General features: G+C 38.1%; 1 protein-coding gene across 7 annotated transcripts in view; it reads right to left on the bottom strand.

Moving 5' to 3' along the window:
• The window catches only part of PPP3CA (protein phosphatase 3 catalytic subunit alpha), a 322,003-nt gene that overhangs the window by 38,111 nt on the left and 268,998 nt on the right, over window positions 1-14,894 (bottom strand). The window lies entirely within an intron of this gene.

Below are 14,894 nucleotides of genomic sequence, written 5' to 3'. Positions count from 1 at the left end.
TCCCTTTCTTATTTCATTTTTAAGTAATCTCTGCAGCAAACATGGAGCTCGAACTTACAACCCCAAGATCAGGAGTTGCATGCTCTGCTGATTGAGCCAGCAAAGAACCCCTCTGTGAGTACTTTTTTTTTTTTTTTTTTAGTTGAACTTTTTCCCAAGCTGGAGCTTTAATCAAGCAGGAGCCCCATATAATTTCCCACATTTTTTTTTCAGCCTTATAGAGGTATAATTGAGATATAATAAATGGTAATGTAGTGAAAGTATACAACATAATGATCTGATTTATGTGTATATTGTGAAACAGCTCCCACAGTTGAGTTAATGAACACATCCATCACCTCACTTAGTTATCGTGTGTGTGTGTGTGTGTGTGTGTGTGTGTGAGAGAGAGAGAGAGAGAGAGACAGAGACAGAGACAGAGACAGAGAGACAGAAACTTAAGTTCTACTCTCTTAGCACATTTCAATTACACAATACAGTGTTATCAAGTAGTCATCATGAAAGAATGTAGCTACTTTTTTATTCTGATTACTTTCTTTTCTTTTTTTATTTATTTCTTTTCAGTGTAACAGAATTCATTGTTTATGCACCACACCCAGTGCTCCATGCAATACGTGCGCTCCCCAATACCCACCACCTGGCTCCCCAGACCTCCCACCCCCCTGCCCCTTCAAAACCCTCAGATTGTTTTTCAGAGTCCATAGTCTCTCATGGTTCACCTCCCCTTCCAATTTCCCTCAACTCCCTTCTCCTTTCCATCTCCCCATGTCCTCCATGTTATTTGTTATTCTCCACAAGTAAGTGAAACCATATGATAATTGACTCTCTCTACTTTCAATTTAGGAAAAGCTACATGCTTTAATGGCATCATCTGTTCTATGGATAGACAGTTTTAAATTGTGGGAAGTTCTCAAGTTGAGTTGAAAACTTCCTTACCATTTACTGATCCAAATCTACCCTCTGGAAAAATACAAAACAAGTATGCTTCTGATTCTAAATGACAATCTTTTAAATATGAAGAACAAAACTCTCACATAATACCTTCTTGAGCTTTGGAAAGATTTTACTTTTATTATCCTCTCATGGCCTGATTAGCATTACATTAGTGGAAATTACTGAAGAAATTCTAGATGATATCAAATGGGTTTTGTCTTGTTTTGTTTAGGGGTTTAAAACATAGAGAAATCAACCCTTTCATTATTTTTTTTTTACATTGTAGCACTTGATTACAGATAATAAAGACAGCCCTTCAAAATCTGTTTTTTGAAAAGCTGCCAAAAGTTTACTACGTTTGAGCCCTTGCATTAACTTCTTACTTAACAACATCTTTCACATAGCATTGCTTTCGTAACTGCATTTGCTCCTCCACCTGGAATATACATATGTACATATAAATATGTATATGTACATGTGTGTATATACATATATATAAACACGTATGTATATGCAGGTGCCTAGGCTCCATGCCCAGTGTGGAGCTCACTGCTGACCTCATGACCCTGAGATCAAGACCTGAGTCTAAGACCTGAGCTGAGATAAGACTTGGACGTGTAACCAACTGAGCCACACAGGTGCCCTCACCTGGAATATTTTCTTAGAAACTGCTGAGTACCCCGATTTTTCCATCCTGTGGTGTCCAGTCCAGACTCTACCCCTCCAGTGAAATATTTTCTGATTTCTTCTAGTGGACATAATCTTAAACTTCTTCTGAATTCCAAAAGTCATTGACTTACACCTCTATATTGCATTTATTATTCAATTTTGATCTCAGCCATTCTTCTATGTCTTTAAGACATAACTTCCAGATCTTTAAAGAGAAGTGTCATGCAACAAGCTTCATGTTTCTTTGTGTTTCACATACCACCTATTTAAAATTTTTTTAAATTTTTTATTTTTTATAAACATATATTTTTATCCCCAGGGGTACAGGTCTGTGAATCGCCAGGTTTACACACTTCACAGTATTTAAAATTTTTTTAAAGATTTTATTTATTTATTTCTCAGAGAAAGAGAGACACAACACAAACAGGGTCGGGGGCGGGGAGCAGCAGGCAGAGGGAGAAGCAGGCTCCTTCATGCAGGACTTGATCCCAGGACCCTGGGATCATGACTTGAGCCAAAGGCAGATGCTTAACCAACTGACTCACCCAGGCGTCCTTACATACCACCTTTTATTTTTATTTATTTTATTTATTTATTTGAGAGACAGAGATCACAAGTAGGCAGAGAGGCAGGGAGAGAGAAAGAGGGAGAAGCAGGCTCCCTGCTGAGCAGAGAGCCCAATGCAGGGCTGGATCCCAGGACCCTGAGATCATGACCTGAGCTGAAGGCAGAGGCTTCACCCACTGAGCCACCCAGAAGACCCCGTACCACCTTTTAAATATAGATGCTCAGAAGTTAAGGATTGATCTTGGTATTTCTCTTAAAAAATTTTTTTTCAGGAAAATTCTTTCTATTCCCTTTGGCTGTACTTCAGATGGGATGGCTTTTAGTGACTTTTCCTCATCCTGCTCATCCTTTTTCTGGGAACATGCCACATTGGCAATACCCCTATAAAAGTGTGGCCCAGAATGAATAGAATCTTTTTGGTGGGTTTAATCAATGTAGAATATGAGGAGGATCTATTTTTCTCCTGTAATTTGGATACTATATATATCATATTGTAACCTAATAATATGTTGATGTTTTCAGCAGCTTGCAGTTCACTAAAATCGTACTTAAGAACAGGATGGTCTTTGCTTTGAATCATATTTCTGGCTTGCCAGCTGGTTCCAGGGAACAGAATCATGACACTTTGGGGACAAGGAACACAGATAGTGCAGTCAACATTGACATGAAGGGAGTTATTCTCTTCTTCCCACAGAATGCTGAAGCCTGCACGTGTTTCCATACACCCCTTCTTCTTTAAGTTATCCTGTCATTTATGCCATATGACACTCGGCCTAAGGATACACTCGTACAGTATTAAAGGCATGCAAAGTTAAAGAATCATGGCAAATTACCATATCCATACTTCTGATCCACCAGATGGAAAAGGTGAAGTATTCCCCATCTTTGCTGAGTACTGGCTGAATACCAGCTCCGTTGAAAAGGTCTTTACTATTTTTGGATACAGCATATTCGTAGCAGGAGTGTATCCTCACAAATTCCAAATTATCTTTAAGGATCTAAGTTTGTCTTTTGTCTGTTTTTTTGACACAGAAAGAGAGAGAGCAAGCACAAGCAGGGGGAGGGGCAGAGGGAGAGGCAGAAGCAGGCTCCCTGTGAAGCAGGGAACCCAATGAAGGCTCAGTCCCAGGACCCTGGAATCAGGACCTGAGCTGAAGGCAGACACTTAACTGACTGAGCCACCCAGGTATCCCTACGTTGTCTTTTTTTTTTTTTTTTAAGATTTTATTTATTTATTTGACAGACAGATCACAAGTAGGCAGAGAGGCAGGCAGAGAGGAGGAAGCAGGCTCCCCGCTGAACAGAGAGCCCGATGCGATGCGGGGCTCGATCCCAGGACCCTGAGATCATGACCTGAGCTGAAGGCAGAGGCTTTAACCTACTGAGCCACCCAGGCGCCCCCCCTACGTTGTCTTTTTGAAGAATAATTTCTTCTCTAAGTGCCCCCCACCCTTTTTATTGGCATTAGGTTGGCACAGCAAGAAGAAGGAAAATAGATGTTATAACTCACAGCGCCCTGAAGGATAAGGAGAGGCTTAGGGAGACGCTCTACAAAATATCTCACTTAATCCTTACTACAAATCTGAGAGGCGGGTGTGACTGCTTTTATGTTATAATCTAAGGAATCGTGGTTGAGAAGTGAAGTGGCTTGCTCACGATCATGCAACCAGCGACTGGATGAACGGACGGCTTGCTCATGACCATGCAACCAGTCACTGGATGAACGGACTCCTATCTAAACTCAGCTTTCACTAACATCAAATCCATCACCCCCAACCATTCCCTTCCGTCTCTTACAAATTATAAATGGATGAATGAAGTCTAGTCCTAGTGGTCATAGTAATTTAACTTTGAATATCATATTCATAATTAAAGATGTTTTAGCTTTTGCCAAAATACATATTTGAGAAAATGAAATATGATGCACATTTAAAACTGAGGGTACGGGTTGCTCTATAGATAAAATGGAAGTTCTGTTTTGTAGCTGGTGAGAGAAAGCATTTATTCTTTCAACATTGACTAAACACAATTTATTGGAGTGCCTGATAAAACAAACATTTTTTCAGATTCCCTTTTTGTTTATTAACATCAGAAATAATAACATTTTAACAGTGGCTACATTTACTAAGCATCTACTATATGCCAGGCACTGTATTCGGTCCTTCACAAAACAGAATCACAAATCTTCACAATATCCCTCAAAAATCGTTCTTAATCATTTGCATTTTGAAAATAAGCAAACAGAGACGTTATTTGCCCAAGGTCACACTCGAGAAGCAGTTAAATTCAGTTTTGGCCTGAATCTAAAGTCCTTATTCTTTCTAGAATTCCATGATATTCTCAAACTAACTGCACCAATCATTCAATGTCTGACAAGTTTTGGACAGATTCTCCTTCCACATTTATTCTTTGTAAAAAAACAAAAGAGCACTGAATTGGAGGGCCAGGAACCCCGACTGCTAGATGGGTTCTCTCATTTAATACTCACAAGACCCAAGGTGACTTAATGTTTTGAGGTCTCAATTACCTCCCCTAACTTTATCTAGAAAATTTATATGACTACTTCTACTTCTAGATCTGAATAACAACAAACTTCTGGGACAAAGACCTCATCATTAAAGCAATTATTGATTAATATTTTCAGTAATTCTAGAAGCTATTTATAGAACATTTTCCTACTTTTTATAGGTTAAAAAAAGAATAATTAACATAAAAATGCAAATGCACCAATATGTATTCTTTTTCTTCAGTGACATAAAATATTCATGCACAAATACTTCCCAAATAACCTCACATTAATAGGTTACTCATGAATTTTTATTATTTTGTATTATATATGTGTGTGTGTGTGTGTGTGTGTGTATTTCAGAAAAATACGTGGAAAAAAAGCCCTTTAAACCAAAACAGTCCCAAATATCTATAGTCACGAAATTCACAGTTAACATTTCATCTTCCACCTCCCACGTCCGCCCCTGCCACCTGCCTCTAACTGTCACTGGGATTACAAAACTCAACTAGAGCCCTAACAGTGTGCTGTTCTCTGAAGTACTTGAAAGACATTTATCTCCAGTGCAGTATAAATAATACAAATGGTTGTACTTCAAGAATCACTCGAGACCAACTCCTGAGACCTTGTCTGAGAAACAGAGAAAGAACAAAGTCTACCATCAAGAAATCTCACTATTTCACAGGCAATTATACATGACCTCCTGTCATTGAACAGTACATCAGAGGCCTGGAGAGGGATGATGACATATATACAGACCTTGCGTTATTAGCCAAATTTAGAGTGGACCAGATTGCATAGAAAAAAGTGCTCGTCTGTTGCACATGCACTTGTGAAGAATAGACAGGACAATACAATGGAAAGAATACTAATCCCCATGAGTCTGGAGGTCTGACTGCCAGATCTTTCTCTGATGTCAGTTATGGTCTAAAAGTTATGTAATCGTTTTTTTTTTTTTTAAATTTTTTATTTTTTATAAACATATATTTTTATCCCCAGGGGTACAGGTCTGTGAATCACCAGGTTTACACACTTCACAGCACTCACCAAATCACATACCCTCCCCAATGTCCATAATCCCACCCCCTTCTCCCAAACCCCCTCCCCCCGGCAACCCTCAGTTTGTCTTGTGAGATTAAGAGTCACTTATGGTTTGTCTCCCTCCCAATCCCATCTTGTTTCATTTATTCTTCTTCTACCCACTTAAGCCTCCATGTTACATCACCACTTCCTCATATCAGGGAGATCATATGATAGTTGTCTTTCTCTGCTTGACTTATTTCGCTAAGCATGATACGCTCTAGTTCCATCCATGTTGTTGCAAATGGCAAGATTTCATTTCTTTTGATGGCTGCATAGTATTCCATTGTGTATATATACCACATCTTCTTGATCCATTCATCTGTTGATGGACATCTAGGTTCTTTCCATAGTTTGGCTATTGTAGACATTGCTGCTATAAACATTCGGGTGCACTTGCCCCTTTGGATCACTACATTTGTATCTTTAGGGTAAATACCCAATAGTGCAATTGCTGGGTCATAGGGCAGTTCTATTTTCAACATTTTGAGGAACCTCCATGCTGTTTTCCAGAGTGGCTGCACCAGCTTGCATTCCCACCAACAGTGTAGGAGGGTTCCCCTTTCTCCGCATCCTCGCCAGCATCTGTCATTTCCTGACTTGTTGATTTTAGCCATTCTGACTGGTGTGAGGTGATATCTCATTGTGGTTTTGATTTGTATTTCCCTGATGCCGAGTGATATGGAGCACTTTTTCATGTGTCTGTTGGCCATCTGGATGTCTTCTTTGCAGAAATGTCTGTTCATGTCCTCTACCCATTTCTTGATTGGATTATTTGTTCTTTGGGTGTTGAGTTTGCTAAGTTCTTTATAGATTCTGGACACTAGTCCTTTATCTGATATGTTGTTTGCAAATATCTTCTCCCATTCTGTCAGTTGTCTTTTGATTTTGTTAACTGTTTCCTTTGCTGTGCAAAAGCTTTTGATCTTGATGAAATCCCAGTAGTTCATTTTTTCCCTTGCTTCCCTTGCCTTTTGCGTTGTTCCTAGGAAGATGTTGCTGCGGCAGAGGTCGAAGAGGTTGCTGCCCGTGTTCTCCTCAAGGATTTTGATGGATTCCTTTCGTACATTGAGGTCCTTCATCCATTTTGAGTCTATTTTCGTGTGTGGTGTAAGGAAATGGTCCAATTTCATTTTTCTGCATGTGGCTGTCCAATTTTCCCAGCACCATTTATTGAAAAGGCTGTCTTTTTTCCATTGGACATTCTTTCCTGCTTTGTCGAAGATTAGTTGACCATAGAGTTGAGGGTCTATTTCTGGGCTCTCTATTCTGTTCCATTGATCTATGTGTCTGTTTTTGTGCCAGTACCATGCTGTCTTGATGATGACAGCTTTGGAATAGAGCTTGAAGTCCGGAATTGTGATGCCACCAACGTTGGCTTTCTTTTTCAATATCCCTTTGGCTATTCGAGGTCTTTTCTGGTTCCATATAAATTTTAGCATTATTTGTTCCATTTCTTTGAAAAAGATGGATGGTACTTTGATAGGAATTGCATTAAATGTGTAGATTGCTTTAGGTAGCATAGACATTTTCACAATACTTATTCTTCCAATCCAGGAGCATGGAACATTTTTCCATTTCTTTGTGTCTTCCTCAATTTCTTTCATGAGTACTTTATAGTTTTCTGAGTATAGATTCTGTGTCTCTTTGGTTAGGCTTATTCCTAGGTATCTTATGGTTTTGGATGCAATTGTAAATGGGATTGACTCCTTAATATCTCTTTCTTCTGTCTTGCTGTTGGTGTAGAGAAATGCAACTGATTTCTGTGCATTGATTTTATATCCTGACACTTTACTGAATTCCTGTATAAGTTCTAGCAGTTTTGGAGTGGAGTCTTTTGGGTTTTCCACATATAGTATCATATCATCTGCGAAGAGTGATAATTTGACTTCTTCTTTGCCGATTTGGATGCCTTTAATTTCCTTTTGTTGTCTGATTGCTGAGGCTAGGACCTCTAGTACGATGTTGAATAGCAGTGGTGATAATGGACATCCCTGCCGTGTTCCTGACCTTAGCGGAAAAGCTTTCAGTTTTTCTCCATTGAGAATGATATTTGCGGTGGGTTTTTCATAGATGGCTTTGATGATATTGAGGTATGTGCCCTCTATCCCTACACTTTGAAGAGTTTTGATCAGGAAGGGATGTTGTACTTTGTCAAATGCTTTTTCAGCATCTATTGAGAGTATCATATGGTTCTTGTTCTTTCTTTTATTGATGTGTTGTATCACATTGACTGATTTGCGGATGTTGAACCAACCTTGCAGCCCTGGAATAAATCCCACTTGGTCGTGGTGAATAATCTTTTTAATGTACTGTTGAATCCTATTGGCTAGTATTTTGTTGAGTATTTTCGCATCTGTGTTCATCAAGGATATCGGTCTGTAGCTCTCTTTTTTGGTGGGATCCTTGTCTGGTTTTGGGATCAAGGTGATGCTGGCCTCATAAAATGAGTTTGGAAGTTTTCCTTCCATTTCTATTTTTTGGAACAGTTTCAGGAGAATAGGAATTAGTTCTTCTTTAAATGTTTGGTAGAATTCCCCCGAGAAGCCGTCTGGCCCTGGGCTTTTGTTTGTTTGGAGATTTTTAATGACTGTTTCAATCTCCTTACTGGTTATGGGTCTGTTCAGGCTTTCTATTTCTTCCTGGTTCAGTTGTGGTAGTTTATATGTTTCTAGGAATGCATCCATTTCTTCCAGATTGTCAAATTTATTGCCATAGAGTTGCTCATAGTATGTTCTTATAATAGTTTGTATTTCTTTGGTGTTAGTTGTGATCTCTCCTCTTTCATTCATGATTTTATTTATTTGGGTCCTTTCTCTTTTCTTTTTGATAAGTCGGGCCAGGGGTTTATCAATTTTATTAATTCTATGTAATCGTTTTTACTGCACCTGTAGAAACCAGTGTAAACATGGAAGCCATGCCGTGCACAAGATACAAAATCAGTAATCAAGGGACAGCTCCTACTTGAAAATAGAGAAGAGCCACTGGAGACCTCTATTATTTTTAATGCCACAACTAGGTGCCCTGAATAGACTGAAACCCAAGAACAAAATCATTCCTCTGTTTACTAAATGCTAGGCCATATCCAAATTTGTAAATTAAAGGGGTTTCCCCTACTTAAAATTTGAGATTCTGATGAGACACAAAAACCAGTATTTCTTAAGAACTCGGTAACATTTCACAACATCTTTATAATTGTCATCATCAGGGAGGATGATGATAGGGCAATGAGTGAAAAAAAAAAAAAAACAAGACAAAACAAAACAGAAATATCCAAACAGACCTTCTAATTTAAGAGAAGTTAGCGACATACTGCGAGCAAGATTAACTGGTTCACCAAACCATGGGTTCAACACATTTCAAGTGGATTCCAAGAGGAATACAAAGCGTCTTTTCTGAAAGCCTTTAGATTAGCAATGTAATGCTCCCAGCATACTTCTCAGGCTTTCTCAGCACCACTAGTGCTATTTTCAATAGAGGAGAGGAGAGGTCAAAAGAATGGAAATAATGAATTCTAATAATATTTTCCTTCTCCTTAACTCTAAATGACCATCCACGCCCATCTTCAAAAGATGGGACAGAGGGACAGAAAAGATGAGAAAAAGGCAAATGGTGGCACTCTAGACTCATTATAAAACAACCAGAAAAAGAAGGGGGGAAAACGCATAAGAGACCCAAGAATTAATAGTTAATTAATTAATTATTATTATTTTTAAAATTTCAGTTCTGCCACCTGTAGACTATAGATACCCCAGCAGGAAAACTAGCATCAATGAGTTCTTTTGGCAAAGTCCTACCATCACAGAAGGAGACATGATGTCTTGATGGATAAAATTCTTTTTTTTTTTTTTAAAGATTTTATTTATTTATTTGACAGACAGAGATCACAAGTAGGCAGAGAGGCAGGCAGAGAGAGAGGAGGAAACAGGCTCCCTGCTGAGCAGAGAGTCTGATATGGGGCTCGATCCCAGGACCCTGGGACCATGACCTGAGCTGAAGGTAGAGGCTTTCACCCACTGAGCCACCCAGGCACCCCACATGGATAAAATTCTTGAGATAGTACCTATATACCTATATACTTACAATGTTCTTTGCCAATATTTTAAGATTTTGCTGTATGCTGCATGAAAGTGTTTCTTTGATTCTGGGAGAGATACCATACATTTTTAAAAATCTGTATTTTCCCATAGAGATTACTTTTTTCTTTTATTAACATATAATGTATTATTTGCTTCAGGGGTACAGGTCAGTGAATCATCAGTCTTACACAATTCACAGCACTCACCATAGCACATATGGTCACCAATGTCCATAACCCAGCCACCCTATCCCTCCTCTACCCCCCAACCTCCGAGCAACCCTCAGTTTGTTTCCTGAGATTAAGAGTCTCTTACGGTTTGTCTCCTTTCCTGGCCCTGTCTTGTTTCACTTATTCCCTCCCAATATTATTTTTTTAAGGTACAATTTTCCTTAAGGATTTTGAGAAGACATATATGTATAGTTTTTGTAGTACATATTATAGCATCTATAAACACCATTTCTATGATTCCTTACATTTTGAAACCTGACTTCTAACTCTCATTTCCTTGTTTTTCCCTCAATGTCCTGTACTTGCCAGGTGTATTTTGTTTTAAAAAGATTCTTTTCATTATTACTAGTGACCTAGGCTAAGGGAAATTTATTAATTCATGAGGGTTGCTGTATTTGGTGAGCAAGGACTACAACTTATAACTCACTTTTACTCTATAGTTCATAAGACTGATGACAAAAGTGAGTGTTCAGTCATTTATGGAGGCAGATTTTAAGTCTTCATTTTTAGGTAATTTTGTCTTAATGACATTCTTCATTCTGGGTTCCTTGAGAAATTTAGTATTTAAATTGCTTGATTTAGTACATAGGGTCTCTCACTGGCAACTTCTCAATAACTTCCATGTAGTGACTGAATTTCAATCAATCTGAAGTACTTTATTATTAATAAATATGAACAATAGGTATATATAATTTCTTTGAAGCTATGAGCTAATGATTTTGTATTTTTCAAAATACGCACATGTGTGTTACTCTATATAATCCTCTTATGCACATATCTAGTCCTTACCAGCTCCTCCTACCTTGTACACTCATCCTTCATGGCACCTTATTACTTTGCTGTAAGTGTCCTACATAAAACTTGGTTGATGAGGGGCATCTGGGTGGCTCAGAGGGTTAAACCTTCTGCCTTCGGCTCAGGTCATGATCCCAGGGTCCTGGGATTGAGCCCCACTTCAGGCTCTCTGCTCAGCAGGGAGCCTGCTTCCTACTTGTGATCTCTCTCTGTCAAATAAATAAATAAAATCTTAAAAAAAAAAAACTTGGTTGATGGTATTCTATGTACGTGAAGGAAAGAGACTGTAGCAGATATATCTATGAAATAGTATGAGTCAATTTTATGATTGTGTGTGTACTCGTGTGTGTGTATAATGTTTCTCTTTTTAATATTATGTTAGTAAATTTTGAAGAAGCCCATTATTCAAATACAGAATTTGGGTAAGTTAATAAAAGGAAAATGATGGAAGGGATGAAGAAGGCAAGATCACTTTTTTCCTTTCACGGTGCTTTGCACTGTACCTGGCACATGGTTGGTGCTTAATAATGTTGGTCAAAGAAAAGGTCTAAGGAAAGGAAAGAGAGAAAGGAAGGACAAGATGGAGAAAGACAGGAATGACAGAAAGAAGGCAGGCAGGCAAAGAAAAAGTAAAAACAAAGTTTTCCAGAACATAAAACATGTAACTTCTCATGAGGCTAAAAATAGAACTAACCACATACGAACAGTATGAAGGGAACATGCTGGAATTCAGAAGAAAGATAGTATGTCACTTCGGAGGCTAAGCCCTGTTTTAAAATTGCCAAAGTGTCTCTTAATTAGACAAGAGTGGAAACAGTATTGGCTCTGTCACAAAGTAACTGTATGAACTTGGGCAAATATTTCTCCTGATTTGAGCTTTACCTTCTAAACTTGTAAAGTAGGAAAAATTATGACCTGTTCTGTTGTTCTCAAAGTATGAAGACCAAATAAAATGATATATGGGATTAATATACATGATAATATATATGATTAGATAAAATATCTGGCACCTGAAAGACACAAAGTATCATGATGCAGTTTCAAATTCTTCAAGGAAGAGATAGCTATCTATGTTTATCACATTGCCATTTTATAATTCCCACCTAATCACATCGAAATACTAACATCTGGAGAGTCTGGGCTGAAAACTGATCCTTGCAATCAGTTCAAGTCCAGTGAAACAGTGTGAATTTTTTCTACGTTACAATTTCACATAGAGAACTTTAGGCATTTTTTGCTAAGCCAAGAGGAAAGAATGAATTATGAGTTCTTTACCAGTTTTATCTTTAAGTTCTAATACGTATTAGCATTAGTTATAATGCTAGAAATAAGGCTTAAGCCACTATAGTAAATGAGAGAAAAAGGTTTAGCTGAAGCTTTAAACTGCTAGAGAAGTGGGCATGGCCTTAGAAGGCACTGTGCCTATGCCTTGCTCTCATTCAATGTGGTCGACACTTGTAAGCTCCTAGTGCACTAGGATACCTGGGCAGGAGGTACCTGGAATATTGGCAGTATCTGTATGCAATCACAGAACACCCTTTTCACCTTCCAGCTTGTACTTGGTATTAAGCCCTGAGCTTGCTATGGTTCTAGGTTGCTATCTCCAAGATACCCTTGGCACGGAGTTAATATTAAGCCCATATCTTTGATATTTTCTGTGGAAAGTAAGATCGCTGCAGACTTTTTGACATTGGCAGGTCAAGTTTCTTGCAGATCTAGAACTTCCAGACAACGAAGAGCAAGTGATACGCCCATGATTTGGGTCTTTAGCATTATGTAGATTGTCCCTGTTTTTCCTCCTATTAAATGCTTTACAGAGAATTCGATTTCTAGAGAAATAGGTTTCAGTTCAGTCTAAGAATCTTCTAACCATCTGTCAGAAGACGGAATGCAACACCTCAGGACACATCCCCCAGCTGATCCCCTTCAACTGGCAGCAGGACTTGCCAATGAACCTGCAGGGAGGATTTAGCATTGATCCAAATCCTGTCTTCATCTTTGTTTAAGGTCTTGTATAACTTCGAGAGCTCAATCCTCTAATTCTATAGGCGACACTCTGAGAAGCAGGGATTACCTCACTCACTGAGTTACTACTTACTTAGGGAAGTTCCACAATTGCTTCACTGCCAAAATCGGTGATTATGTAGCAATGATGGCCACGCAACCAAGAAGTTTATTTGTCATTGCAATGATACTGAGGATGCATTCAATTAAAACATATACTCAGGGTAATTCTTAAATATTAAATCTTGATGGCTTTTCTGTTTTATCCTGTCCTATTAATGCTTCAGTGTAAGCAAGTGGACGACTGGACAAAAATATCTAATTAGAAAGTGACCTCCAGCAATGACACTTTCGCAATGGAGCTAAGTGAACAAAAGCAAGAGTCTAAGTACCTAAGGGACACTTTTTAAAGAGAGAAATCATTTATTTGAGAAGAACATAAGAGATACCCCATTCTTTTAGTAATGTATATATTTGAATGTATATCATTCATGTAATTTTAAAGGGATAACAAATGACTTCATTTCAAAAGCTGTTCTTTTCTTATTGAAGAACAGTTAGTCACCTCAACATAATGGAGCCATGAGTTGAACAGGAGATTGGGACAAACACTGCCCCGAAAACTTGCAGATAACAAAGCTGACCTAAAAGAACACAGACAGAGGTTAACTTGCGAGCCCTGGCGTCAGGCTGCCAAGTTTCAATTTCAATCCTTTTGCAGGTTGTGTGAACCTTGGCGAAAGTGTGTAACCTCTCTGCGCCCTAGATTTTCATCAGTAAAATCATGATTAGAATGTAATTCATGGAGTTTTGAAAGATTAAATGCATTTACACATGGAAAATTAGAGCAGTGTCTGGCACAAAGTAAATGTTCTATTATTACATTATTATTATTATTATTATATGCAAGTTGCATGAATAAAGTAAGTAACATTTGTGCACATGCTATCCCAACTGGAGGGAAATATTTACATTTACTAAATATATTATTACCAGCCTAAGACTTTAACGAAAATATACCAAGCTGTAGCAGTCAAGGTGACAACGATAATGATAATAGTATAAGAAATTATAATCACAGTTAGATTAATTTCATATACGAAAGGGTTTTCTGCCCCTCACTCCATTCATCTCAGAGGGGCGATTTCTCTGACAACCAATCAAAACTTCCCAACTGAAAGTTCTCTTCAGCCTTAAATGTCTACATAGATTTCTTTTCTACTACCTCATACTGATAATACAAAAAGCTAATGCTAAGAGTTTTCTTAATGTTTTCCACGTTGCTCCTCTGTGAGGGTGTAGATTCCATATCATTTGTCCACAGACTGTCCTAGATTTAATAATCATTATAAAGAAATTATTTTTCCAATGTGTGTAAAACAATACTCATTTGGGTAAGGAATAAACTTTTTTTTAGAATAAAAATGCTTACTAAATAAAGGAAGGAATTACTATTTTTCAATGGGACTTCTCTTACTTATTGTTTTGCATTGGTAACAACAAGAAAAACACATAGTCTACAACTTGCTAGCAAATATTGAATAACAAAATGCTACCATGTATATATACTTATATTTCGTATATTGAGAAAAGTGATCTTGGCAAACAGTTGCTCAGGACTAATTAAGAGGATCTTTAGATTTGATATGGTGGCAGGAGAAAAGTAAAAGCTGTGAAAATTGTGGCCATTGGATAAAATCTCTGGATTAATTTTTCCTACCTTGTAAAGCACTAATGATCATATTTATGCCTGTGGTTGTAAAGGTCTAAAACATGCTTTAAAAATGTTGATGTCAAGCTAAAGCTTATTCCCATAGATAAGAGGTTCTCAGGTTCTCAGGTTCTACAGAAATGGTTTCCTACTTATAAAATGTGCTCAGTTTTGTAGGGAAGTAAGATTTTGGCATGTTTTAGAGGAAGACACTACGATTCTAACTTAGGGTTGCCTGGGCATGAATTCTACTCCTTTCCAGAGACAGCGCCCCTCCCCTGCCCCCAACCATCTCCCTTTTTTTGCCCAGGATAAGGATC

This window comes from Mustela lutreola, chromosome 1 (genome assembly GCF_030435805.1).
Source record: "Mustela lutreola isolate mMusLut2 chromosome 1, mMusLut2.pri, whole genome shotgun sequence".
Taxonomy (NCBI): Eukaryota; Metazoa; Chordata; class Mammalia; order Carnivora; family Mustelidae; genus Mustela; species Mustela lutreola.
This window is presented reverse-complemented; position numbering and strand designations above follow the sequence as displayed.